The sequence below is a fragment of the Callithrix jacchus genome, chromosome 22, assembly GCF_049354715.1.
Source record: "Callithrix jacchus isolate 240 chromosome 22, calJac240_pri, whole genome shotgun sequence".
Taxonomy (NCBI): Eukaryota; Metazoa; Chordata; class Mammalia; order Primates; family Cebidae; genus Callithrix; species Callithrix jacchus.
Window position 1 is genome coordinate 4,736,582 of NC_133523.1, and position 25,252 is coordinate 4,761,833.

General features: G+C 55.4%; 1 protein-coding gene across 13 annotated transcripts in view; it reads left to right on the plus strand.

Annotated features, from left to right (window-relative positions):
- Positions 1-25,252, plus strand: part of KDM4B (lysine demethylase 4B) — a 181,158-nt gene that overhangs the window by 32,310 nt on the left and 123,596 nt on the right. For 12 of the 13 annotated variants that reach the window (XM_054249397.2, XM_054249398.2, XM_078361605.1 and 9 more), the window contains exon 2: positions 16,681-16,762. The exons of the other annotated variant lie outside the window; for it this stretch is intronic. The gene's annotated coding sequence lies outside the window, so the exon portion shown is untranslated. The remainder of the gene's footprint in view (positions 1-16,680; positions 16,763-25,252) is intronic. 13 annotated transcript variants of the gene reach the window in all.

Genomic DNA, 25,252 nt, shown 5'->3' on the forward strand with positions numbered 1-25,252 from the left:
ATGGCCTGTGTTGATGTCGGCTCCTGGTCGCCACAGTGTCAGGCGTAGATCTTTGCTTCTCAGTGGCCGCGCAGTTCTTTATTTTGGTAAGATACGTGTAATTTACTTACCCATTCTCCTACTAATGACTGCCTACTTCTCTCTCTCTTTTTTTTTTTTTTAGACAGAGTCTTGCTCTGTAGCCCAGGCAGGAGTGCAGTGGTGTGATTTCGGCCCACTGCAACCCCTGTGTCGGGTTCAAATGACTCTCCTGCCTCAGCCTTCTGAGTAGCTGGGATCACCACACTCAGCTAAGTTTTGTATTTTTGGTAGAGATGGGGTTTTGCCATTTTGGCCAGGCTGATCTCAAACTCCTGACCTCAGTGGGGATCTACCTGCCTTGGCCTCTCAAAGTGCTGGGGTTACAGGTTTGAGTCACTGTGCTCAGACCCACTGTTTTCTGTTTTAGACAATGTTGCTGCCAGCTCTTCTGGGTGAATGTTTATGAGTGGGGCTGCTCAGAGCGTGTGTGCCTGGTTTGTTTTTATGCTTTTGAAACAGGGTCTTGCTCTGTTGTTCAGCCTGGAGTGCTGCAGTGGCCTGATCCTAGCTCACTGAAGCCCCAACCTCCTGGACTCTTGCTTCAGCCTCCCAGGACCACGTGTGTGCACTACCACATCTGGCTAATTTTTTTTTTAGTAGTGATGAGGTCTCGCTGTGTTGTCCAGGCTAGAGTTTATTTTGAAGCACGTTGCTTAGCCGTCTCCGGAAAGGTGGTCTGATGTTTGCGGTTTGTGCCCCCACGGTGGCGTGGGCCGGTCATTGTGCTGGAGGCGGCTGTGGTCTCCGCCCCTCCTTATAATCCGTTTCCTTGTGTTGGTTCTGGTTTGTGTTGCCAGTTCATAGCCTTTCCCTGCTTGTTCATTTGGCGTGTTTTTTTTCTTGACTTAAAAATCTTGGGCCGGGTGCGGTGGCTCACACCTGTCATCCTAGCACTTTGGGAGGCTGAGGTGGGTGGATCACGAAGTCAGGAGTTCGAGACCAGCCTGGCCAACATAGTGAAACCCCATCTCTACTAAAAATTAAAAATTAGCCGGTTGTGGTGGCGTGCTCTTGTAATCCCAGCTACTCGGGAGGCTGAGGCAGGAGAATCACTTGAACCTGGAAGCAGAGGCTACAGTGAGCCGAGATCGTGCCGCTGTACTTTAGCCTGGGTGACAGAGCGAGACTCTGTCTCAAAAAAACACAAAAAACAAAAAAAAACCCCAGAGTTTCTCAGATGTGGCACTCTTGCTGTCTTGAGCTGGGTCATTCTCTGGAGTGGGGCTGTCCCGGGGCCGGTAGGGTCTGAGCAGCTTCCCTGGCCTCCACCCACCTGATGCCAGGAACACCCCTAATTGTGACAACCACAGACCTACGCAGCCCTTCCAGTGTCCCTGGGGGCAGAGCTGCGCGGTTGGGCAGCGTGGGTCTGGGTGAGTGGGTTCTTTGCATCCCTTGGCTTCTGCCCACTCCATGCCAGAACCACCCCAAGACATTGCAAAGCGTTCTCTGAGGGGCACGATCAGCCTCGGTTGAGAACCCTGTTTTAGAATAACCCTCTCTGTGTTCGAGCTGTTAGCACCGATGTGTCACCTTTTTTCTCCGTCCTCACTTGTCTCATTTTATTTTGGCGTGTTGTTACACAGGGCGTTTCACGTTGCCAGATGTGTTCCTCCCTGAGGGCTTCTGGGTTTGTGACCTGCTTAGAGAGAACTCCCCCGCCCTAGCAGCCCCTGGCCTCCTTCCGCTCTGTCCTTCTGTGGTTCATGAGGACCTGCGGGTGGGGTGGCAGGGTGGGCTGGGCTTTGCGTATCCAGTGTGTCTCTCCTCGCCCCGGTCGGCTGGGCCTGTGTGCCAGTGGACGGCACCCAGGTCTGGAGATGCCTTGCTGGTTTTGGTCCCCAGTTGTTAGCTGTGTGATCTAGGGCAGGCCACTTCCTGCCTGTGCCTCGGTTTCCTCTAATGTGCTGGAATAACTGTCCCTGCTTCCTCGGGTTGCCGGGCTGGTAAGCCGTGCCAGCCACTCAGAGCCATGCCTGCATGGGAGCTCCAGGACCCCGTGGTCATACTCTGCATCCTTACTGTCAGGTCTGTGCCAAAGGCTGCACGCCCCAGAAAGACAGTGGCGCTTCGGGAGGTGGCGGGCCCCAGGGCCGGGAGTGAGGGGCAGGCGCCCCACTCTGCCCCACCGTCTCTCTCCACCCAGGCCGTGGGGCTCCCAGACAACCATGAAATTACAAGGCAGATTTATAGATGCATAGATTATTTTGTTAATGATTACGGTGTTAAATGGTTAATTATGGAACATCAAAGACCTGTAAGTAAGTGTGAGAGACGGACTGATCCTCACATGTCTGCCAGGGGGTGACTCCTGGCTGGGTGGGAGCCTGCTGGGGGGCCCGAGGCCATGGGCATCCCCGCTCTGTGTGGCTCCATCCCCTCACCTGGGGGTAGTGAGCGGACCGGGGGCCTTTGCCCATGGTGCTCCCCAGACCCTGATGAGTGCCTGGTGGAGATGAAGGTGGGCTGCATTTCCCTTTGTGTGGAACATTCCAGAAGGAAGTGCCAGATAGCCAAGCCTGCGTCTCTCATGGGTTTTCTTGGCTCTTTACCCAAACACTTCCCCCACTTTTTTTTTGATTTTAGTAAATTTTTTTGGACATAATTTCAGACTGACCCTAAAGTTGCAGGAATAACAGGAAGCATTCCCAGGTGCCTTTTCCCCAGGGTCCCCACGTGGCCACATTCACCGCTTTCCTTTCACCTTTTCCTCTCATTCTCTCCCTGCACTTCTTCCTGAACTGTCAGCCTGTGGCAGATGTGACCATCCCTTTACCTCTCCTTCAGTGTGTATTTCCCCGAGAATTTTCCTATCAAGTTATCAAAATCAGAAATTCACACTGATGAAATGAAATCTACAGACCCTGCTCTGACTTTGCAGTAACATCCTTCAGTATCAGAAGAGGATCCGGGATCACACACGACACCCACTTGTCCTGCCTGTCGGTTCCTTTTAACCGGGGCTGCTCCTCAGTCCGTCTCTGGGTTCTCTGACTGATGTTTTGGGGACATACAGGTCGTCATTCTGTTAAATGTCCCTCGGGTGGGTTTGTCTGACGGTTTTTCAGGACCAGATTCAGGCCACATCCTTTGGGCAGAACAGTCCCAGAGCCGCCGTCGGGTGCTTCTCAGTGTGCCCTGTCCGGAGGCCCGTGGTGCTGGTGTGTCCTGTTTCTGGTGATGCTAACCTTGATGCTTTGGTTAAGGTGGGCCTGCCCCAGGTTTCCCACCCAACATTACTCTTGTACCGTTTGCGTCTCACGGGGAGGCCAGTGCCAACGCCGTTCTCGCTCGAACATTCACTGCTTGTCTCAGACATTGATTCTCGCCAAGCGGTGGTTGTCCAGTCGCATCACTTCTTTAGTTGGCGTCTCCTTTATAGGACAGCTGTCCCTTGTTCCTTCCTTCTCTCAGGGTGGGCTCGTGGATTCCTACTTTGTTCAGTGCGCCAGATCCACTGTCATCACGATTGATCTGGTTGCTCAAACGGCCTCAGGTTTTTCTAGAGGAGCCCTATCAAGCTGGCTCCTGGGCCATTTGACATGACCCCACTCTGCCCTGAGCCCTTCCCAACTTTTTGGCCCTGGGACGCTCCCAGCTCATCCTGTAGTCTCCCTTCCTGTGGCCGATCCCTGGGATTGACCAGTCTTCAAGGAGCCCTGGTTCTGTGTGGAGAATACCACGGAGAAGCCAAGATCCAGGTGCTCCATGTGCTCTTTGCTGCTGGGGGCTGGGGGTTGCTTCTAGGTCCTCTAATCAGACGGAGCTGGGAAGTGGATGTGTGTACATCTTACACACATACACGTTAGTGTGTGGGTATGTGAGTACATATATATATACATACAGATACATGGCATCTGTATCCATCTCTGCATTCATCTATCCACCCACCCACTCATCCACCCATGTATTCACTTATTCATCTCTTCACCTGTCTGTCTATCCATTCATCCATCCATCCACCCACCCACCCATCCACCCATCCACCCATCCATTCATCCAGCCAGCCAGCCAGCCATCCATCCATCCACCCATCCATCCACCCATCCATCCACTCATCCATTTATACATCTATCCATTCACCCACTGATTCATCCATCCATCTACCCACCCACCCACCCACCCATCCACCCATCCATTCATCCATCCATCCATCCACCCACCCATCCACCCACTCATCCATCCATACATCTATCCATTCACCCACCCATTCATCCATCCATCCACCCACCCGTCCTCCCATCCATCCATCCATCCATCCATCCATCCATTCATCCATCCATCCATCCATCCATCCATTCATCCAGCCATCCATCCATCCATCCATCCACCCACGTATCCATCCATACATCCTTCTATCCATTCATTCACTTATTCATCCATTCATCCATCTGTCCGTTCACCCCTTCCTGGCTCCCTCCCCGTTAATGCCCCTGAGTTCACACTGAAACCTCTAGTGCTAGCCCCACACCCAGGGCCCTTTGCCATCTTTCCCCATCCTTTGTAACTCCCTTGGCTGACAGTGGGAATCCACCCACTGCCTACCATAAACGCACCTCCAGGTAGGAGCCATGATTTCTTTTATCTTTATCTCAAAGACGTACAGTCCTAAACTGTATTTAAAAGTTTATATGGATTAGTTCTTCCATTTTACCCCCTTCTTTACTGTGGTTATACTGTTTGCTTAAAATAGGGTTTGTTTTACTTGTTTTTGTGTGTGTTTTGCATAAGGATTTTTCTTGTCAACTCTTGCTGCTTTTATTTACTTACTGACTGATTCCTTGATTCAACATACTTAATTTAGTGTATGGAATGTTAGCATGGTTCCAAAGTCAGGACTGTCCAAGGCGTGGGGGGAGAAGGGTCACCCACCACCCCTATTCCCCGTTCCCACTGTCCCCTGCAGGAAGGGAATCTCATGAGTCTCTGGCTCAGCCTTTCAGGGCAGCTCAAAGAAACAGGGATGTGTGTGTGTGTGTGTGTATGTGTGTGTATATGTGTGTGTGTGTGTGTGTGTGTGTGTGTGTGTGTTTCTGAGACGGAGCCTTACTCTGTCGCCCAGGCTGGAGTGCAATGGCACAATCTTGGCTAACTGCAACCTCCGCCTCCTGGATTCAAGCAATTCTCCCAGCTCAGCCTCCCGAGTAGCTGGGATTACAGGCGCCCGTCACCATGCCTGGCTAGTTTTTCTTTTTGTAGAGACAGGGTTTCACCATTGCCCAGGCTGGTCTTGAGCTTCTGACCTCAGGGGATTCACCAGCCTCGGCTTCTCAAAGTGCTGGGGTTACTTGTTTCACCCACTGCCCCTGGCCTGCAGATGTGTATTTTTTAATGTCCCCCCCCTTTTTTTTTTTTTTTTTTGAGACAGAGTCTTTCTCCGTTGCCCAGGCTGGACTGCAGTGTTGTAATCACAGCTCATTGCAGCCTCCACCTCTTAGGTTCAAGTGATCCTCTCACCTCAGCCTCCTGAGTAGCTGAGACCACAGCTATGTGTCACCATGCCCGGCTAATTTTTGTATTTTTTGTAGAGAAATACAGGGTCTTGCTGTGTTGCCCAGGCTGGTCTCAAGCTCCTGGGCTCAAGTGATCTGCTCACCTTGGGCTCCCAAAGTGCTGGGATTACAGGTGTGAGCCACTGCACCCAGCCTAAAGTCCTTTTTTTTTCCTGTGTGAAGGTGGCACTGTGCTCTGTTTGCTTAGCTGCGTGTCCTGGAAAGCACCTGGTCGGGCAGGCAGCTCTTCCCGGCTCCTCCACACAGCTGCGTAGTGTTCCCTGCAGGGACGCAGCGAAGCCCACCCGGTGGCTCTCCTGCGTGTGTGCACGTTTAGTTTGTTTCCAGGTCTTACCGTGGCCAACTGTGCTGCGTGAGTAACCTGGTGTCTGTGGATTTTCATGTTGGTGGAAGGGTGTCTTCAGGGTAGATTTCCGCAAGTGGGATTGCCGGGCCAAGAGAAGTGCAGATGTTAGCTTTTGCCAAGCACCTAGGTAAGTCCTGTTCCGCCAGCTGTGTCGGCTGAGGGTCTGGTTCCCCACCTCGCCAGCAGGGTGTGCTGTTAGACCAGTCCCAGGGCTGAGGAACGGGAGCTCAGTGGTTTTAATGACAGGTGAACAGCTGCTTGTGATTAGAGCTGTGAACTGTCTCTTCCTGCTTCTCACTTACTTTTTTCTGTTGGATATTTGACCTTTTTCCCCTAACTTAAAACTCCAGCATGTGAACCTTTGTGATATGTATTACAAAGATTGTTTTTCTTTTCTTTAGGATACTGAGTCTTGCTCTGTTGCCCAGGCTGGAGTGCAGTGGCACAGTCTCGGCTCACCGAAATCTCTGCCTCCTGGGTTCAAACGATTGTCCTGCCTTAGCCTCCGAGTAGCTGGGACTACAGGCACGTGACACCACACCTGGTTAATTTTTGTATTTGTAGTAGAGATGGGTTTTGCTGTGTTGGTCAGGCTGGTCTCAAACTCCTGACCTCAGGTGATCCACCCGCCTCATTCTCCCAAATTGCCAGGATTACAGTCATGAGCCACCATGCTCAGTGCAAATGTTTTCTCTGGGTCTCTGGATTACCTTTTGATTTTGTTATTGGTGTTTTGTTTTCTTTTGCCCTGTAGAATGTTTCCCCACCCTCCCCACCCTTCCCCTCCCATCCTCTCCCCTCCTCTCCCCTCCTCTCCCATCCTCTCCCCTCCTCTCCCTTCCTCTCCCTCCCCCTTCTCTCCCCTCCTCTCTCTCTCCCTTTCCTTTCCTTCATTTCTTTCCAGATGAGGTCTCACTTATGTTGCCAGGTTGATCTCTCTCCCTTTCCTTTCCTTTCTCTTTCTTTCCAGATGAGGTCTCACTTACGTTGCCCAGGTTGATCTCTCTCCCTTTCCTTTCCTTTCTCTTTCTTTCCAGATGAGGTCTCACTTACGTTGCCAGGTTGATCTCAAACTCTTGGGCTCAAGCAGTCTTCCTGCTGTGGCCTCCCAAGCAGTTGGAATTACAGGTGTGAATCACCACAGCTGGCTAATTAAAAAATAAAGCCAGCTGGGCATGGTGGCTCACAACTGTGGTCCCAGGACTGTGGAGGGTCACTTGAGCCCAGGAGTTTGAGACCAGCCTGGTCAACATGGTGAGATACCCCATCTCTACAAAAAAGAAAGGAAAAAAAAGTTAGCTGGGCATGGTGGTGTGAGCCTGTGGTCCCACTTACTCGGGAGGCTGAGAAAGTGGCTGTGACCACACCACTGTACTCCAGCCTGGGTGACAAAGTGAGACCCTGTCTCCAGTCACATTTCTGAGTATTTACTTTCTTTGGCTCTCGATTGGAGCTGTGGTTGGAAAGTCCTTTCCACCTCTGGGGCCGGAGAGGGGTTTGCCTCGCTTTTTGTGGCACTCCTATGATTTCCACATTTATACTCAGCGTTCTGATTCTACCCCCGTTCGTTCTCACAGATGGTGTGAGGTGGGGACCCCACTTGATTGTTTTCTAAACGGCTGCTCAGTTGTCCCAGCTCCACTGATTAAAAAATCCCTGCTTGGGCCAGGTACATTTTCCCACACCTGTAATCCCAGCACTTTGGGAGGCTGAGGCAGGTGGATCCCTTGAGGTCAGGAGTTCGAGATCAGCCTGGCTAATACGGTGAAACCCCATCTCTACTAAAAATACAAAAATTAGCTGGGCGTTGTGGCGGACGCCTGTAATCTCAGCTACTCAGGATGCTGAGGCAGGAGAATCACGTGAATCTGAGCAGAGATCATGCCAGCACTTTGGGAGGCCAAGGTGGGTGGATCATGAGGTCAGGAGATCAAGACCAGCCTGGCCAACTTAGAGAAACCCTTTCTCTACTAAAAAACTATAAAAATTAGCTGGGTGTGGTGGCGCATGCCTGTAATCCCAGCTACTTGAGAGGCTGAGTCTGAAGAATTGCTTGACCCGGGAGGCAGAGATTGCAGTGAGCTGAGATCGCACCATTGCACTCCAGCCTGGGCAATGAGAATGAAACTCTGTCTCAGAAAAAAAAAAACTGTCTCAGAAAAAAAAAAAAAGGTCCCTGCTTACCCCACTGCCTTGGGATACCCCTTTGTCCCCCACACAGGGTCCATCTGTGCCTGGCCTTCCTCATCTCCGCACAGCAGGTCTGCCCCCTGGGTTGTTGGCCACGGTCGGGTGCTTGGCCGTGTGAGGATACTCTGTCCCCTGCGTGGGTGCATCAGGCTTCTCTCTGTGTCCTGTTTGGTATTATTTTTTAGGGTTTGTGAGTTTCTCTGTGTACTTCGGTGCACAAATGCTTCTTTGCGATGAATATGTGGCAGTAATGCTGGCACTGGGCACAGCTGGGGTGGTGGATGGCCTGTGTCCTGGAGGGCAGGCGTGCTGCCAGGGACTTGGGGGCGAGGTTAAAGATTCATCTAAGTCCTTTTCTTCTGGGGAAAGAGACTCACGGGAACCCTTCCATTGCAACGGCCTCGCCACTTGCACACGCCAGCCCCTGGCCCTTCCTGCCATTCGCTTACCTGTGCTCCCAAGTAGCGGCCCTTGCCCAGCCACGGGCCCTCACTCACTCCTCACCTGGCCCGGAGAGCGTGGCCCGCAGTGGGCCTGTCCTCACTGCCATCCCGCCAGCTCCTTGGCCCTGCTCAGCCCTTACTGCCCACTGGGCTCATCCACCTCTACCCATGATCTGAAGATGGATTGTCACAGGCACAGGGTCCAGGCGCCCCCAACCTGGCAGCTTCCTAGAGCAGGGCCCTCAGCCGGGCGTGTTGCCCGGGGCGCTCGGCAGTGTCTGGAAACATCCGGGCCTTGTGAGCCGGTGTGCACATGCTGCCATGCACGTCTCAGAGCCCCCGTTTCATGCGGTTGAGGATGCTGGGCTGTAAGATGCACCATGGCTCTGTGCCCCCTGCCAGTGCCCGTACCCCATGTGGTGAGCGTGAGAAGTCACCTGCAGAGGGGCAGGAAAGCAGTTATATTTTATAAATCCTAAGGAGAATCCTAAGTCCTTTGCTTCTGGGGGAAAGAGACTCATGGGAACCTTCCATTCTAACCATGAGTGTCCCGGGCAAAGTGAGACGAGCCAGTCACCCCCTGCTCAGTCCCCCACGTCCCCCAGGCTTTAGTCTCCCTCCCGCTGGAACTGGTAACCCTTCTAGAGGTACCCATATAACGTCTTCCTTTTCCGCATGCCCGTGTGTGCTGGGCTGTCCTGCAGCCGTCGCCTGGCAGGTGGGGGCTCACTGCTGGGGGCCCTGTCCGGCACGGATCCAGCATAGCTCAGAGACGTGTCTATGCAGCCCGCCCCGTGGCTGCTTGTGGAGTTGATGGTGGACTTCTGTCAGCCCCCTGACATCTGAGGCTAGAGGGTGTTGGTGGCCAGGTGGGACCAGCATGGAGAACACAGATGCCTGGGGGCAGTGGGCGGGAAGTGGGCAGGCGCTTTCGAAAGAAGAGATGTTACCAAACCGTCCTTCCCAGCGGTGCTGCCGGGCCACTGGGGCATAGGTTGGTGAGGGCGCCTGTTACTCCATGGCCTCTGCGACCTGCCGTGTCGCTGGACTTGCTGGTCTGTGCCTGAGCGAGTCTCCTGAGCGACAGGATGGTGACAGCTGCCACTTGGGGGGTGCATGGTGTGCCTGGCTCTCCTTCAAAGGCTTTGCGTCTGCCGCCTCCTTGAGTCTACGAGGAGGCTGTTAACATGGGGAGCCCCCTTTACAGATGAGGGAACTGAGGCCCAGAAGTGAGGGCCTCGCCATCCTCTGGGCCTCATGGTGGGCGGCAGGGGCTCACCTTCCGGTATTTGGTGTGGATATGCAGTGGTCTCAGCACTGGTTGTTGAAACACCTTTTCTTTCTGCATTCAGGGGACCAGGTCTTGAGGACCATATCCCCACCCAGGACCTCCCTCTAAGAGCTATCTTAGAGGCTACAGGGCCACAGGGGGAAGGTCCTCGCCACACAGCTGGGAGGGATGCAGGGTAGAGAGCCCCCCTTGGCGCTGGCCCTGGGAGTCTGAGTGGTGTGGGGGATGGGTCGCCCCTGCAGTTACAGTGTCCTCCTCTGGCGGAGGCGAGTGGTGATGCTGGGTCATGAGAGGTGGCTTCTCACCCCTGTGGTCTTATGCTGCACCCTGGAGCCTCCATTGCCTGATCTGGGGGCTGCGGGGATCCCGGGAGAGGGAGAGCTAGGGAACGCAAAGTTCTCTCAGGACTGGAATGTGAATGGCAGCTCTTGGCCAGGCTCTGCCACGTCAGAGCGGGTTCTGGAAGGTCCCGGAAGCCCCCTGGTCCCGCACTCATCTCTCGGCATGGTTTTGACCTCTCCTCTTCTCCCTTGTTTCACTGCTGTGATGTTGAGCGTCTCTTCCTGTGACTGTTGACTCCGCTTGCATCTTCTCTGGAGAAATGTCTGCTCCATCCTTTGCCCATGTTTTCTGTTAGATTGTTTGTCTTTTGTTAAGTTGCAAGAGTTGATGACATAGTCTGGATATAAGTTCCTTGTCAGGTAATGATTTGCAAGTATCTTCTCCTGTTTTAGTATTGTTCCACCCAGGCTGGAGTGCAGTGGCGCAAACATAGCTCACTCCAGCCTCCAACTCCCAGGCTCAAGCAATCCTCCTGTCTCAGCCTCCCGAGTAGCTGGGACTACCGGTGTGTACCACAGTGCCTGGCTGATTTTTTTCTTCTTTATTTTTTGTAGAGATGGTATCTTGATGTGTTGCCTAGTCTGGTCTTGAACTCCTTTGCTGAAGTGATCTTCCCACCTCAGCCTCCCAAAATTCTGGGATTACAGACATGATCTGCCATGCCCAGCCAAGTCGTTTCACTTTTTTGAGGCCTATGCAAACAATTTTTCTTTTCCCACATGCACTTTTGATGTTATAGTTAGAAACCATGCCTGACCCAAGGTCACGAAGGTTTAATCCCATGGTTTTCCTAAGAGTTGGATAGTTCTGGGCTGGGTGTTGTAGCTCACATCTATATGCCCAGTGCTTTGGGAGGACTATTTGAGGCCAGGTGTTTGAGACCAATGTGGGCAACATAGCAAGATACTGTTGCTACAAAAAGTTTAGAGTTTTATAGTTTGGGAACTTACATTTCGATCTATGACCTATTTGGAACTACTGTGAATATATGGTGTGAGGTAGGAGTCCACCTTCATTTTTGTGTGTGTGAATATCCAGCTGTCCCAGCAGTATTTGTTGAAAAAACTGTTCTTTTTCCATTGAGTGGTCTTGGCACTGTTGTTGGAAATCACCTGACTTTAAGTGTGTGGGTTTATTTCTCGACTCTTATGAAGGAGAATTCTTCTGTAGAGGAGAGTCTCACGCTGTCACCCAGGCTGGAATGCAGTGGCAGGATCATAGCTCACTGCAGTCTCAACCTCCTGGGATCAAGTGATCCTCCCACAAAGCCTCCCAAGTAGCTGGGATTATAGGTGCCCACCACCACACCTGGCTAATTTTTGTATTTTTAATAGAGGTGGGGTTTTGCCATGTTACGCAGGCTGGTTTCCATCTCCTGACTGCAAGTGATCCACCTGCTTTGGCCTCCCAGAGTGCTGGGATCACAGGTGTGAGCCACTGCTCCTGGCCCTCCATTTCATTTTAAATGTTCTCTCCAGAAAGCTGTCTGTGTGTGTGTTTTATTCTGTGCCTTGTAATGTGATGCTGGCATTTACCTTGGTGCTCAGGTGGTCCTTGTTTTGGCCATTGGGAGCCCCTCCTGTGTCCTTTGTGCAGGCTTCCATCCTGTCAAGCCTTGCCTTCCTCTGTGGTCCTGCAGGACGGTCTGGGCTTATCTTGTGTATTCCCCGCCCCAGCCCTGGAATTGACCACCTCTCCTGCAAGAAGCCCTGGTTCCTCAGAGTGGGGATGAGATTCACACACCGTGGCCTGGTTGCTGGTCATGCTTGACGCTGTTGGGGCGTCATTGCTTCTGGATTCTCTCTGCCGACAGGGCTTGGAAATAGGAATGCTACCCCGTGTGTCTCTGTGTGTCTGTGTCTATCTCACTGTCTGTCTCTTCCAAAGCTCCTGAGTTCCTGTTCATAGGGTGTAGAGTGTTCATGTCGTGGGTCTGTCTGAGGCTTTGGGTGACCTGCAAGGGATAGACAGAGTTCCCTGGAGAAAGGAGGATCTTCCTTTGGGGCTAACGATGTGGCTGGGAGGCAGGAAATTACCTGTCCCTTTTGAAGGCTACCTGGGGCTTGTGGCCATGGGAGAGGCAGGCCGGGCCAGGCAATGAGCTGTCCTGGGTCAGGTAATGTTGGCAGGTGTGCAAGTGAGAGGACCCTTCCTTCTGGTTCACAGACTGCTATTTTGGAGCTCGTGCCCAGCCCCAGGGCAGGAGGTGGGCAGTGTGTGGTCTGGTGGGTGCGCAGCCTTCTAGACCCACCCGAGGGCTGGCCCTGGGGGCTCTGGTGACTGGCAGCCCCATGACCAAGAGCACCTCCTTTTGCGGGGTTCTTGGGCGGCCAAGTCCTGGGGTTGCTGGACCTTTGTGCTGTGGACCGCTGTCCACCCCCGGATTCCCGCTGGTTGTCTCTTCTGCCCCACCCTCCGGCCTTGTGGGAGGGGCTCGCAGAGCCTGTACCGCATCTGCTGCTCCCTCAGCACCTGTGCCCCCAGGGTCAGCTCGTGCGGGGCACAGCTCATGCCTTTTTGGGGCTGTTGGTGTCCGCTGCCTGGGGCTGTCACTGCAGGCTTCTGTCATGCTGCAGTGGGCTCCCCTTGCCAGTTCTATTCCTAGTGCACCAGATCTGCCCAGAAGCCACAGCAAGCTCAACGTGCCGGGCCCATGGCAGGACGCAGCCAAACCTAGAGCACCTGGGTCTTCCCCTCCCTGCAATTAATAGAACTTATTTTTGGAGCAGTTTTAGATTTACAGAGAAATTGGGCAGGTGGTGGTGAGAGTTCCCTTCTGTCCCCACCCCGCCTGCTTTCCTTATGGGAACACCCTGCCTAGCCCGCTGGCGTGTTTGTCTCCTGACGGCCGATACTGACACATTATTAATGACAGTTCACACTTCACTGGGATTGCCTCTGCTCTTCCCTAATGGCCTTTTTCTGTCCCAGGGCCTCTGCTGGGATCCCTCCTCAGGCTTCTCTGGGCTGGGACCGTTCCCCACATGTTCCCTGTGTTTTGTGCCCAGACAGTGTTGGAGAGGGGTGGCCAGGCAGATGGTAGGGTCCCCCTCGACTGGGGTGTGTCTGGTGTTTTGCTCAGGCAAGCACAGGGTGGAGGCTGTTGGGAGGACCTCAGCGGTAAGGGCCCTTCTTGTGACATCCTGGTGAGTATCAGGACATGGGCCATTGGCAGGACTGGGTTGGAGCCGTGCAGCCATTGCTACTGCCCTGACAGCCTGGCTGCGGGAGTTCCTCAGCCTCTCCCTGGGACACTGTCCCCCAACTTCCCATCCGTGCACTCATGGATCACTGCACAGCCGATGCATAAGGAATGGAGAGCTGCCTGGGCCCTGACCCCCCATCCTCCCTCCCGGAGGGGCAGTGGAGGCGGCCTAGCCTGGCCTCTCATCCGTTGTGGATGGGGCCAGGGTGGACAGAGGCCTAGGCTCGGCTGTGCCTTGAGAACTGGGGCCCAGCCTCAGCCTCCCAGCTTGGAGCAGGCACTTTTGGGGCTCCAGAGAGGAGGGCAGAAGGACCTGCAGGCTCAAGCAGCCTCGGGCAGCACCGGGCTGGGGTCTGTCCAACTGAGAGCCTCAGGGTCTGGTAGCTTCCCTGCCTTCTGGGCCACGTGCTGAGGGTGGGGTGGCCTGTCGTGCAGTGGGGGAGACAGCTGTGCAAAGAGACAGTTTCGTGTGGCAGGGGAGACCCGGGATCCCGTGGGGACCTGGTGGCAGCCAGAAGCAGCGGGTCACAGCAGAGAGGTCTGAGTGGCTTCTGGGAGTGGAAAGGCGCTTGCCTCCCCTGAGGTCAGGGAGGTGCCCTTTGCTGCTGTGACAAATGACCACAGGCACGGCGGCTGAAGACAGCACCGGTTCATTCTCTACCACGCCTGGAGGAGTCTGGGGCAGCCTCCCTGGGCTAAAATCACGGTGCGGACAGGACTATTCCTTCCGGAGGCTCCTGGAGAGGGTCCACTCCTTTACTTTCCCGGCGTCTAGAGGCGCCCGCAGCCCTTGGCTTAGGACCCTTCCCCGCCTCCTTCACAGCCACAGTGCAGCCTCTTCCAGGCTCTGACACCCTCTGTCCGGCCTCCTCTCACGAGGACTCTGTGAGGAGATTCAGCTCCCTGATCGTCCTGTCTCAAGATGCCTAACTCAGTCTCATCCGCAAAGTCCCTGTTGCCGTGAAAGGTGAAACAGTCCCAGGGTCTGGGGTTAGGATGGCGATGTCCTTGGGAACCATCGTTCTGCCGGCCACAGCTGTGTGGAGAGATTCCTGAGTGCTCAGGTCCTCGGGTTCAGCTGGTGACAGCGTCAGGGGCCCGCCTGGGCAGGCAGAAGAGGTGGTAAAATGCTCTGCAGGGCACTCGGCTGCTCATCTGGAGCAGGGGAAGAGGTGCAGCCCGCAGCCCAGCACCTGCTCCTTCATACCTGGGGTGTGGCCTGTGGGAAGATACGGAGGTGGGATGAATGAGCCGTGCCCAGTGATTTTAAAAAGCAGATGAAAATAACATAGAAAACGTCAGAGCTCATTGCGTGCTGTAAGGCATTTGTGAAACTTGCCTTCATTATTTCTTTTTTGAGACAGGGTCTCACTCTGTTGCCCAGGCTGCGGCCTTGAGCTCCTGGGTCAGGGGATCCTCCTGAGGAGCTGGGACCACAGGCACCTGCTACCATGCCCTGCTGTTTTAAATTTTTGTAGAGACGGGATCTGACTCTGTTGGCCAGGCTGTTGAGACTCCTGGCCTCAAGTAACCCTCCCTCCTCATCCTCCCAAAGTGCAGGCATTACAGGCATGAGCCACCACACCACTTGGTGTTGTTTATTTGTTTGTTTGTTTATTTTGAGACATAGTCTTGCTCTGTTGCCCGGGCTCGTGGCAACCTCTGCCTGCCTCCTGGGTTCGAGTGATTCTTTTTCCTCAGCCTCCCAAGGAGCTGGGACTACAAGTGCCCGCCACCACGCCTGTCTAATTTTGTGTATTTTTAGTAGAGACGGGGTTTTACCATGTTGGCCAGGCTGGTTTTGAACTCCTGACCTCATAATTTGCCCACCTTGGCTTCCCAAAGTGCTGGGACTACAGGTGTGAGCCACCACGCCCGGCCACTTGGTGTTACTTAAAGATCTTGGTGAGTTGTAAAAAGCGTGCAACAGGCCGGGTGTTGTGGGATTGCGCCACTGCACTCCAGCCTGGAAGACAGAGCAAGACTCCAGCTCAAAAAAAAAAAAGCATACAACAGAACCAGGGCCCCAGGGGGTGAGCTTCTCTGCCCCAGAGGTCAGGCCCACCGAGGGGACCCTAGAGTTGCTTCTGAAATGCAGAAGGAAGCAGAGGGCAGAAGGAAGCAGAGGGCAGCCTGAGCTGAGAGCTGGCACGGGCAGGGGTCTGAGACGGGGGCTCGAAGGCCTGGGCACCCTCCGAGCCCCAGGTGTGCCAAGCCCAGTGGGAGGTACAGGTCAGATTGTGAAAGTCTCCCCCCCGCCCCCGAGACATAGTCTTTCTCTGTCACCCAGGCTGGAGTACAATGGTGCAATCTTGACTCGGCCACTTGCACCCTCCGCTCCCCCCACCTCGGGTTCAAGTGATTCTCAAGTGTCAGCCTCCCAAGTAGCTGGGAGTACAGGCATCCACCACGCCTGGCTAATTTTTATATTTTCAGTAGAAACGGGGTTTCACCATGTTGGCCAGGCTGGTCTCGATCTACTGACCTCAAGTGATCCACCTGCCTCAGTCCAAAGTGCTGAGATTACAGGTGTGAGCCACCACACCCTGCTATAAGAGTCTTGATATTGTCTGGGGCATTGGCTGACACCTGTAATCCCACTACTTTGGGAAGCCATGGCAGGAGGATCACTTGAGGCCAGGAGCTCGATACCAGCCTGGACACTGTAGCGAGACTATCTCTTGAGAAAGCAAAGAAGTCTTGAGGCTGCTTCCAAAGCTTGTAGTTCCCTCCCACCTCCATCCTACCAGTGTCCCAGAGCCTCTGTGTCCAGGTCCAATGGAGTTCCCTCCCACCTCCATCCTACCAGTGTCCCAGAGCCTCTGTGACCAGCTCCACGCTCGCTGCCGGGGCTGTGCCCTGGCCCCTGTGGGGTCGCAGCCCCTGCCCCTGCCTCCGTCTCTCCCTGTGCTCTGCCTGTTGTTGTGGCAGGGCTGGGGGCAAAACTTCTTGAAAATCTCTTAGTAGCTCTCTGTGTCTTAAGGCTTCCAGAAGCTTCTTTGGTTTCATTTGACTGTTCATGGGTGCTCTCAGTGCCTCAGCCCTGGTTTTTAGGAGCTGAGCCTAAAATGGGCCCTCACTGGAAACTTGACTGGGTAGAGTGATCACAGTTATAGATGTTTGCGTTGTTAAAAACTGACGAGAATGGGAAACATCTGAATAAAGGCAAGTGTGCTCGTGCTGTGTGCAGCTGGCGGGAGTCAGATTTAGAATGAAAACTTGAGAGTGCGATCAGTTTAGTTAATCATGCTTTTATTTGCATGTTTTAGGAACCATCACCCTCGCTGGAGGCGCCTGACAAATCCTAGCCAATTTTTGGAGCACCTCCACCAGGGAACCTGCCATCCGGAAGTAAGTAACACAGACCTGGCCCCCACGTGGCCCCACAGGACCAGGGCCCGGAAGGCTGTGGCCTCTTCCCTGGGTGGCTCGCCAGGGAGAAGGGGGTGGCCTGCCTGGCTCTGAATTTCTGTGACGTGAGGCGTGGGCTGTGCTCGGACGGGAGCCTGCAGGCCACGGTAGGGAGGTTCCTCTGGAAGTTTCTGCAGGTCTGTCTGCTTTGGGCTTGCATCTCGCCCTTTGGCATCGAACCTCCCAACCCTCACTTCACAGTTTGGGAGACACTGGGGTTACCCAGGACTCACTGCCCTGTCTACTTCATGAGTATCGGCCCTGGGGATACCTGGGCTCATGCACACTGCCAGAAGTGGGGAGCAGTTAGAGCAGGGGTCTCTAGAAATAGGGGCTCCTTTTTAAATGCCTTTGGGATAGTTCCGTGACCCGGCTGCCCTAGGTTTTCTTGTGCCTTTCTTATAAGCCAAGGACAGCGGGTTTACAGAGGTGCCTCTGATGGCAGCCCCAGGGGCCACTCAGGAGAAAAGAGAGTGACCTCATCCCTTCTGGCCACGCCCACAAGGCACGGGTGACGTTGGGGAGGGCGTCCGATGTGGGATGCGCGGTGCCCCGTCCTCCTGTTGAGGCAGAGGCGGTGGTGGCCAGCAGAGCACTGGGGAAAGCTCCGTCCGGTGCTGTGGCATCGCTCTGGGAGTCTGTGCCACGTCCCTGTGCAGAGGGAGGACAGCGCTTGTTCAGGGCCCCTTGTAGCTAACTAGGGCGAGTGTGGACTTGAGCTGGGCCCTTGTGCCATTTGTGGGTACCTTTTCTGTTCTGCCATGAATAGGACCTCGAGGAGGATGGTAGAACCCAGCCTCCCTTTGGAAGGTGTGAAATAAAAGAAAAGGCTCTGGGCACGTGGTTGGCAAACTATGGTCCCTGGACCCGACTGTTGCTGTAAATAAAGTTTTATTAGCACATGGCCGTGTCCACTCACCTGTGCATTGTCTCTGGCTGCCGGCTCCTCCCGGTGGGAGGCGGGAATAGCTGGAGCGGAGGGCGTGGCCTGTGCATCTGTAGGTATTTCCTCTCTGGGCCTGTGTGGATAACCATGCACCTCCCTCGTCCAGGTTAACTTACTGCCGTCTGGGCAGGATGGACAAGTCCCTTGGTGACTTGCTTTGGAAATTGGCAGCTCTGTCTGTGCCTCCTAAAATCTCGATTTTACACTTTGACAGTCAATTTTCTAAAACTCAGCCGTTTTCTTTTTTTTTTTTTGAGACGGAGTTTCGCTCTTGTTACCCAGGCTGGAGTGCAATGGCGATCTCGGCTCACCGCAACCTCCGCCTCCTGGGTTCAGGCAATTCTCCTGCCTCAGCCTCCTGAGTAGCTGGGATTACAGGCACGCGCCACCATACCCAGCTAATTTTTTGTATTTTTAGTAGAGATGGGGTTTCACCATGTTGACCAGGATGGTCTCGATTTCTTGACCTCGTGATCCACCCGCCTTGGCCTCCCAAAGTGCTGGGATTACACTGCGCCCGGCAACTCAGCCATTTTCTTTGTACCAAAATTAATGTAACACAAGCCAAGTAAGCCACTTGCTCTGTCAGTTAGCTTTATTTTTTTTCTGAGATAGGGTCTTGCTCTGTGTCCCAGGCTGGAGTGCAGTCACAGCTCACTGCATCCTCCACCTCCTGGGCTCAAGTGATCCTCCCGCCTCAGCCTCCTGAGTAGCTGGTACTACAGGCGTGCACCACCATACCTGGCTAATTTTAAAAATGTTTTTGTAGAGATAGGGTCTCTGCTATGTTGCCCAGGCTGGTCTCAAGTTCCTGGCCTCAAGTGACCCTCCCACCTCGGGCTCCCAGCGTGCTGGGGTCATGGGCACGAGTCACCTCATCCTGCTGCAGTTCACCACATAGCCCTTGATAAACCCACTTTATATCCGAAGGTGCCAAGTGCAGTGACCAGGAGGTGCTAGAAAGTACTCAGGGAGAGCACGGAGACAGGAGCGAGGGACCTGGGCGCCTGCTTCCGAGGAGGACCTCGGGGCACACCGTGGAGGCTGGCTGTGGTTTGGCAGGGCCCCAGATAGGCGGCCTTCACTTCGTAAAATATGACTTTTATTGAGATGAAATTCACCCTTTAAAGGCTATAATTTGGAAATTGTTGGCATCACGCTAATTGCAGAGCGTCTCATTGTCCCAGCAGAAGCTCTGTCCCCATCAGCACTTGCTCCCCATCCCGCTCCCACACCCTAAACCAGACATCCCCTTCCTGCCACTGCAGCCTGGCCTGGCCTGGACAGCTCATGGAAATGGGATAGCAGACTGTGTGGCCTTTTGTGCCTGATGTCTCTCACTGAGCGCGCCGTGTTCAGGGTTCATCCACACCGGGGCCTGCGTGACATGCTCAGGGTTCATCCACGCCGGGGCCTGCGTGACACACTCATGGTTCATCCACACCGGGGCCTGCGTGACACACTCAGGGTTCATCCACGCCGGGGCCTGCGTGACACGCTCAGGGTTCATCCACGCCGGGACCTGCGTGACACGCTCAGGGTTCATCCACGCCGGGGCCTGTGTGACACGCTCAGGGTTCATCCACGCCGGGGCCTGCGTGACACGCTCAGGGTTCATCCACACAGGGGCCTGCGTGACACGCTCAGGGTTCATCCACACAGGGGCCTGCGTGACACGCTCAGGGTTCATCCACGCCGGGGCCTGCGTGACACGCTCAGGGTTCATCCACACAGGGGCCTGCGTGACACGCTCAGGGTTCATCCACGCCGGGGCCTGCGTGACACGCTCAGGGTTCATCCACACAGGGGCCTGCGTGACACGCTCAGGGTTCATCCACACAGGGGCCTGCGTGACACGCTCAGGGTTCATCCACGCCGGGGCATGCGTGACACGCTCAGGGTTCATCCACGCCGGGGCCTGCGTGACACGCTCAGGGTTCATCCACGCCGGGGCCTGCGTGACACGCTCAGGGTTCATCCACGCCGGGGCCTGCGTGACACGCTCAGGGTTCATCCACACCGGGGCCTGCGTGACACGCTCAGGGTTCATCCACGCCGCGGCCTGCGTGACACACTCGGTTCATCCACGCCGGGGCCTGCGTGACACGCTCAGGGTTCATCCACGCCGGGGCCTGCGTGACACGCTCAGGGTTCATCCACGCCGGGGCCTGCGTGACACGCTCAGGGTTCATCCATGCCGGGGCCTGCATCAGAGCCTGGCTCCTTTTCGTGGTTGAGTCGCGTTCCCGTGGTCTCCTCTGGCTGTTGGGACCGTGCTGCGGTGTACAGGTGTTGGCGTGGAATGCGTTTCATTTCCCTGGGTTGATGCCTGGGTGTGGAATCGCAGGTCCTGTGGTATTTTCTGCTCAGCATTCTCAGGAGTCGCCCGCCTGTTTCCAGGGCAGCTGCACCGTTCGACACGCCCACCAGCAGTGCACGAGGGCTGCCTCTGATTTTGAAACGTCTCTCGGAATCGTCCCCACTTTCTCCATTCCCACCCTGGAGCTGTTGCTTGGCTTATTGAAGTTTTAAATCATAATGATTTCTTCCTCCCAAGTAGAACGCCAGGTTTCCTTGTTCAGGCCTCGTGACTTTTCCTGCACTGTAAACAAGCACACTTTGAACACCTCGCTTTCTATCTATGTGCATGGATAGTGTCAGGTGGGGGCCGCTAGAAAACACCCCTGACTGGCCGGGTGTGGTGGTTCATGCCTGTAATCCCAGCGCTTTGGGAGGCCAAGGCAGGTGGATCACCTGAGGTCAGGAGTTTGAGACCAGCCTGGCCAACATGGTGAAACCCCATCTCTACTAAAAATACCAAAATAACTGGATGTGGTGGCGTGTGCCCTATAATTCCAGTTACTCGGGACGCTGAGGCAGGAGAATCACTTGAAGCTGGGGGTGGAGGTTGCAATGAGCTGAGATTGCACCACCTCACTCCACCTGGGCGAGAGAGTGTAACTGTCTCAAAAGCAAACAGAAAAAACAAAAGCAAAGAAAACACGCCGGCTTCACCCCGGGCAGCCCTGTGTCCTTCAGCCCTTGGGGTGGGGCCGCTCTGATGTCATGGGCTGTTTTGGGGAGTGTCAGGACCAGGAGGGCAGCTTTTGTTGTTTTCTTTTCACTAAAACAAATGGAAGCCTGGGCATGGCAGCTCAGGACTGTGATCCCAGCACTTTGGGAGGCCCAGGCAGGTGGCCTTGATTGCTTGAGCCCAGAAGTTCAAGACCAGCTTGGGGAACATGGTGAGACCTGGTCTCTACAAAACAAACAGAAAAGTGACCTGGGTGTGGTGGCACGCCCCTGTAGGGCGGGAGGATGGTGGCACGTCCCTGTAGGGCGGGAGGATGGTGGCACGTCCCTGTAGGGCGGGAGGATGGCTTGAGCCTGGAGTTCCAGGTTGCAGAGCCGTGACTGCGCCACTGCACACCAGAGTTTAGGCTGCAGAGCTGTGACTGCGCCACTGCACTCCGGAGTTTAGGCTGCAGAGCTGTGACTGTGCCACTGCACTCCGGAGTTTAGGCTGCAGAGCTGTGACTGCGCCACTGCACTCCGGAGTTTAGGCTACAGAGCTGTGACTGCGCCACTGCACACCGGAGTTTAGGCTGCAGAGCTGTGACTGCGCCACTGCACTCCGGCCCAGGCCATACAGCAAGACCCTGTTTCACAAAATCAAAATCACTAAAATAAATGCCAAAGAGAAAGAGTAGAGTGCAAGCCAGGCACGGGTTTTTAATTTAAGAGACTTGGCACGTGTTTCATTTGCCTCTATCTGCTTTCCATAGGCCCCCAAGCAGGGAGGAGGTGTGATCGCCCATTTGTTTTCTCCTCTGCAGTTTGGGGGTCCTTGGGTGGAAGGACTGGGCATTGAGCTTGGATCAAGCCCTGGTTTTATGGACAGAGTTGAGTCACCAGAGGTGGTGACTTGGGCCATGTTCTTTGTGAGGGTTTTGTTCCATGGCTCATTCATTTGGCATGGGTGGGTACTGTGTTCCCTCTGAGAGTGCGGCACTGGTTCCTCATCTCCTGGGGATTAGTGGCGGGCCCCGGGAGCTCTGGGTCTCATGCCTGTCCTGGGCATGCAGGTCATAGGGCACAGGACCTCTGCCCAAGGGCCACCGTGCTCAGGTGTGGCTCACTCCTCGTGGCTCACATGTTGTGGCTTTGTCTTGAGGCTGGTCTGCCTGCTTGTCTCACCACACTTAGGCCTGAGTGTCTGAAGAAGTAACAAGCTGCAAACCTCATGACCTGGCAATCCTGCCTTTCGAAGCCCAGGCCTCAGGAGGAGGCAAGCTGAGGATGCTGGGGGTGCCAGCAACTGGAGCCCGCTTCCAATTGCCTTGCTGAGGCTGCTGGCTGCCCCCACAGACGGTCCGGGAGTTAGCTCTGGGACCACATGGCTGTTCCTGCTCCACCTCCTGGAGCTCTGTCTCCATGTATTGGTGTTGCAGGGCGCCGGGTTGGGAGAGTTCACTCCAGCGTCTGATTTTCCGGAAACCATGCTCCGGTCTGAGTGAGCGCAGGCAGAGGTGTTCAGCCTCCCCGGAAAATGTGCTCCTGCCTGAGTGAGCGTGAGCAGAGGTGCCCAGCCTCCCTGAAAGCGTGCTCCCACCTGAGTGAGCGCAGGCAGAGGTGCCCAGCCCCCCCGGAAACCGTGCTCCCGTCTGAGTGAGCACAGGCAGAGGTGCCCAGCCTCCCCGGAAAATGTGCTCCTGCCTGAGTGAGCGTGAGCAGAGGTGCCCAGCCTCCCCGGAAAGCGTGCTCCTACCTGAGTGAGCGCAGGCAGAGGTGCTCAGCCTCCCCGGAAAATGTGCTCCTGCCTGAGTGAGCGCAGGCAGAGGTGCCCAGCCTCCCCGAAAGCGTGCTCCCACCTGAGTGAGCGCAGGCAGAGGTGCTCAGCCTCCCCGGAAAATGTGCTCCTGCCTGAGTGAGCGTGAGCAGAAGTGCCCAGCCTCCCCGGAAAGCGTGCTCCCACCTGAGTGAGCGCAGGCAGAGGTGCTCAGCCTCCCCGGAAAATGTGCTCCTGCCTGAGTGAGCGCAGGCAGAGGTGCCCAGCCTCCCCGAAAGCGTGCTCCCGTCTGAGTGAGCGCAGGCAGAGGTGCCCAGCCTCCCCGGAAACCGTGCTCCCATCTGAGTGAGCGCAGGCAGAGGTGCCCAGCCTCCCCGGAAACTGTGCTCCCACCTGAGTGAGCTCAGGCAGAGGTGCCCAGCCTCCCCGGAAACCGTGCTCCCGTCTGAGTGAGCACAGGCAGAGGTGCCCAGCCTCCCCGGAAAGCGTGCTCCCGCCTGAGTGAGCGTGAGCAGAGGTGCTCAGCCTCCCCGGAAAGCGTGCTCCCGCCTGAGTGAGCGCAGGCAGAGGTGCTCAGCCTCCCCGGAAACCGTGCTCCCGTCTGAGTGAGCGCAGGCAGAGGTGCTCAGCCTCCCCGGAAACCGTGCTCCCGTCTGAGTGAGCGCAGGCAGAGGTGCTCAGCCTCCCCGGAAACCGTGCTCCCGTCTGAGTGAGCGCAGGCGGAGGTGCCCAGCCTCCCCGGAAACCGTGCTCCCACCTGAGTGAGCGCAGGCGGAGGTGCTCAGCCTCCCCGGAAACGGTGCTCCCGTCTGAGTGAGCGCAGGCAGAGGTGCCCAGCCTCCCCGGAAACCGTGCTCCCGTCTGAGTGAGCGCAGGCAGAGGTGCCCAGCCTCCCCGGAAAATGTGCTCCCGCCTGAGTGAGCGTGAGCAGAGGTGCTCAGCCTCCCCGGAAACTGTGCTCCCATCTGAGTGAACACAGGCAGAGGTGCTCAGCCTCCCCGGAAATCGTGCTCCCGCCTGAGTGAGCGCGGGCAGAGGTGCTCAGCCTCCCCAAGGCACGCTGGGCAGGAGTGCTCTCTGGGTGGGAGGGCTTGGAGGGACATGGGGGTTGGTGCTTTTTTTTAAAGTTTTAATTTATAGTTTTTATGGGTACAAGGTGTGCTTATTTCTTTGCATGGTGTGTTTTTCACGTGGCAGTCGTGGGGGACTGAATAATGGTCCCCATAGATGTCCACATCTTAATCCCTGGGACCTGTGAATATAGTACCTTAAATGACAAAAGGGACTTTTTTTTTTGAGACTGAGTTTCGCTCTCGTTACCCAGGCTGGAGTGCGATGGCGCGATCTCGGCTCACCGCAACCTCCACCTCCTGGGTTCAGGTAATTCTCCTGCCTCAGCCTCCTGAGTAGCTGGGATTACAGGCACGCGCCACCATGCCCAGCTAATTTTTTGTATTTTTAGTAGAGACGGGGTTTCACCATGTTGACCAGGATGGTCTCGATCTCTTGACCTCGTGATCCACCCGCCTTGGCCTCCCAAAGTGCTGGGATTACAGGCTTGAGCCACCGCGCCCAGCCGACAAAAGGGACTTTTTGCGGGTGGGACTGAGTGAAGGACGTTGAGCTGGGAGATCACCCTAGATGCTCAGGGGAGCCCGATGTCCTCAGCAGGTCCTCATGAGAAGAGGCAGGAGGGCAAGCCTCAGAGAGAGGCTGGAAGAGACTGTGCCGTGGCTGTAGAGGTGGAGGAAGGGCCCTGAGCTGAGGGAACCTGGCGCGCGCTGGTGCTCTCTGGAGTAGGACGAAGCAGAGAACATTCTGGTACCAGGTTGTTTTCTTTCCTGCCTGAGGGTTCGTTATGTAGATCAGACCAGAGACAAGTGAACCCTGGTCTTGCCAGTGGAGGCATTTGGAGCTGCTTGTGGGATGTGATGTGGTGCCAGGCCCTGTGCCCGGGGCTGGGGCAGTGGGGCATTCTTACACTGTCTCTGTGGCCAGGTTTCACTTGGAAGCCTGGCTGCGTCGTGGGCTCCTCCTGGGCCATCTGGCTCAGGGCTCCTCTGTCCTTGGTCCCTGCTGGGAACTGTGGTTTGGCAGTGGGAACCCAGAGAGATGGCAGTACAGGGGCCAGAGGCCATCTGGGACTCACTGCGGTGGCCCAGGACAGGGGCTGGCTGGGACTCACTAGGATGGCATGGGGCTTCACCTGACGGCCAGCCCTCTCGGGACGGGAACTGGCTGGGACTCACTGAGACAGTGTGGGGCTTCATCTGCTGGCCAGCCTTCCCGAGACAGGTGGGGCAAGAGGGCCAGCACCCAAGGGAACCCCCACACTTCCTACTCACAGAGCCCCTGATACTTTTCAAAAACAATGCACTCTGTTTTTGAAAAATTTATTTTTTTATTTATTTTGAGACAGAGTTTTGCTCTTGTCACCCAGGCTGGAGTGCAGTGGCGTGATCTCAGTTCACCGCAACCTCCGCCTCTCAGGTTCAAGTGATTCTCCTGCCTCAGCCTCCTAAGTAGCTGGGATTACAGGCATGAGCCACCACACCCAGCTACTTTTTGTATTTTTAGTAGAGACAGGATTTCTCCATGTTGGTCAGGCTGGTCCCGAACTCCCGACCCCAGGCGATCTGCCTGCCTCAGCCTCCCAAACTGCTGGGATTACAGGCTTGAGCCATGGTGTCTTTTT